The sequence below is a fragment of the Camelus ferus genome, chromosome 1, assembly GCF_009834535.1.
Source record: "Camelus ferus isolate YT-003-E chromosome 1, BCGSAC_Cfer_1.0, whole genome shotgun sequence".
NCBI lineage: Eukaryota > Metazoa > Chordata > Mammalia > Artiodactyla > Camelidae > Camelus > Camelus ferus.
Window position 1 is genome coordinate 93,520,756 of NC_045696.1, and position 3,080 is coordinate 93,523,835.

Sequence of the window (3,080 nt, forward strand, 5' to 3'; positions counted from 1 at the left end):
TTCTTCTTTGACCCACTGGTTATTTCAGAGTATATTCTTTAATTTCCGCATATTTACAAATTTCCCGAAGTTTTTTCTGGTACTTATTTTTAATTTAAATTCCTTATAGTTAGAGAACATATTTTGTACAATTCCAACCCTTTTAGATTGATTGAGGCTTGTTTTATGGTTTAACATATGGTCTAACATGGAAAATGTTCCATATATGTGTCAGGTAAATGTATATTCTGCTGTTGTTGGGTGAAGTGTTCTACAAATGTGGGTTAGGTCTACTTGGTTTATGGTGTTATTCAAGTCTTTTATTTCCTTGTTGTTCAGTTCTTCTATTCCTCTCTAGTTGTTCTCTTCTGTATTGCAGGGGATTATCAAAGTCTCTAAATATTGTTGAATCGTCTAGTTCTCTCTTTATTTCTGTTTTTGCTTCATGCATTTTGGGCCTGTGCTGTTAAATATATATATATATATATATATATATATATATATATATATATATATATATATATATATATATATATATATATATTTATATATATATTTATTTATAATATTTCTATATATTATAGGTCAAACTATAGCCACTTGCTTTCAACTTGGAGAACTTCCTTTAGTGATTCTTGTAAGGTAGCTCTACTATTGGTGAATTTGCTCACCTTTTATTTATCTGGCAATATCGTTATTTTGTCTTCATTTTTCAAAGATAGTTTTGCTGGATGTAAGATTCTTAGGCATTTTTTTTCCAGCACATTGTTTTGATGAGAAGTCAGCTGTTACTCTTATTGGTGTTCCCTTGTATGTGATGAGACACTTTTCTCTTGATGTTTTCAATATTTTCTCTTTGTCTTTGTCTTTCAGCATTCTGTCTATGATGTGCATGGGTATGAATCTCTTTGTGTTCATCAGACTTTTTTGAACCTCTTGGATATATAGATATTTTACATCAAACTGAGAAGTTTTCAGCCATTATTTCTTTATTTTTTTCTGCCTTTTTCTCTTTCTCCTCTTCTTTGAGTGTTCTCATTACACATATCTAGATGCACTTAAAGGCATTCCACATTTCTCTGAAGTTCTCTTTATTTTTCTCTATTGTTTTTTTCTCTGTTATTTAGATTGCATAATCTCTATTAGCTATCCTCAGTTTTATGGATTCTTCCTTTCACAAGCTCAAATCTGTTGTTAAGCCATTCAGCGATCTCATCATTTTAGTTACTGTATTTTTGAATTCTAGACTTTTCATTTGGCTCTTTTTAAATGATTTCTACCATCTGATGTGACATTGTCATTATATCTGTCTTTAATTCTTTAAACATGATTTCTTTAGTTTTTAAACATATCTATGTAGTTTCCTTAAATTCTTTGTCTGGTTAAGTCTGATATTTAAACCTGCTAAATATTTTTGAGTTTACATTGTCTGCTTTTGTTCCTGAGTATGGGTCAAACTTCCCTGTTTCTTTGGATGTCTCTTAATCTTTGCCAAAGGCTGGACATTTTTGATAATATATTGTAAGCACCTTGAATACTGATTCATATCCCCAGTGTTTGTTGATGTCGTTTGCTTGTCTCTTTTTTTAAGTGACCTGGCTAGACTAATTTAGTGAAGTCTATTTTACCCATAGTATACAGTTTTTGACATCACTCTTAAAGAAGCACCATCTGGAATACAAACATAGTCTTATTCAGTATGAAGTATGATTGTGATTTTAGCTTACTCTCTTTGACTGTCTCCTTTCCTGATCTCCCCATTAAGTTTCTTTTTTTAAAAAATTTAATTTAATTTATTTTTTTATTGAAGTATAGTCAGTTTACAATATTGTTTCAATTTCTGGTGTACAGCACATTGCTTAGTTATACAAAAATATATATATATTCATTTTCATATTCTTTTTTCACAATAAGCTACTATAAAATATCAAATATAGTTCCCTGTGCTACACAATATAAACTTGTTTATCCATTTTATATATACCATTCAGTATCTGCAAATTTTGAATTCCCAGTTTATCCCTTCCTACCTCTATCCCCCTAGTTACCATAAGTTTGTTTTCAAAAATGTGGAACACTTCACAAATTTGCATGTCATTCTTGCACAGGGGCCATGCTAATCTTCTCTGTATCATTCCAATTTTAGTATATGTGCTACCGAAGTGAGCACCCCATTAAGTATCTAATTGGTCTTTTTGTTGGTATCACATGCCATTCTTAATCACTACTAATTGCTGGCTAGTTATTTTATTTTTTAAATAATTGTTGAATCAGTTGTTACACAGTTGGATGCAACTGAAGTCAAGCACTTTGGCAGGAGTGCAGGTTGTTGTCAGGAATTTTCTTTTTAGATAAATATTCCAACTAATAAATGATAGACTTAGAAAGTCGCCACTCTAATGAATGGATTTATGCAATGAATAACAAAGACAGCTAAAAATCATAAAAAAGTGGCAACTAAGTATTGTGTATCTCCAGATTCAAGAACACATGTTAATTCTTTGAAATAGTCTTCTAAAAGAAAATAAACTCTTAATAAATCTCTAGATCTAACTACAACACCTTTGGCAGTATAAAGACAAACTTGTTAAATGACACCACAGGAAGACATTCAACAAAATCCAAATGTTGGCAACACCACAGGACAGATTATTCCCTTTATTCAACAAATAAATTGAAAAAAAAGAAACCAAAACAAAACAAATATGAAGAGGATAACCTAGAAACTTAAGAGCCCTGTGTCAATTGGAATTTTGGATCTTATATAGATCCTGATTCTAACAAGTTATATAAAAGAAGACAATCAAGGATAATTTTGAACACTAATCAAATATTGTATATCATCATGCAATTATATTTAATTACCCTAGGTAGTATAGCTCAAAGATATTGCAGGTTTGGTTCCAGACTACTGAAATAAAGTGAATACTACAATAAAATGAGTCACATGAATATTTTGGTTCCCAGGGCAAACAAAAGTTATATTTATGCTATACTGTAGTATACTAAGTGTGAAATAGCATTATATCTAAAAAACCCAATGTACATAACTTAATTAAAAATACTTGTTGCCAAAAAAATGCCAAAACAATTAAAATAAT

The 3,080-nt window shown here is 30.2% G+C and overlaps 1 non-coding gene across 1 annotated transcript; it reads right to left on the minus strand.

Annotated features, from left to right (window-relative positions):
* Positions 1 to 2,042: 2,042 nt before the first annotated feature.
* Positions 2,043 to 2,149, minus strand: LOC116666681. The gene has a single exon (XR_004323590.1). It is a non-coding gene; the product is annotated as a U6 spliceosomal RNA (small nuclear RNA).
* Positions 2,150 to 3,080: the final 931 nt, after the last annotated feature.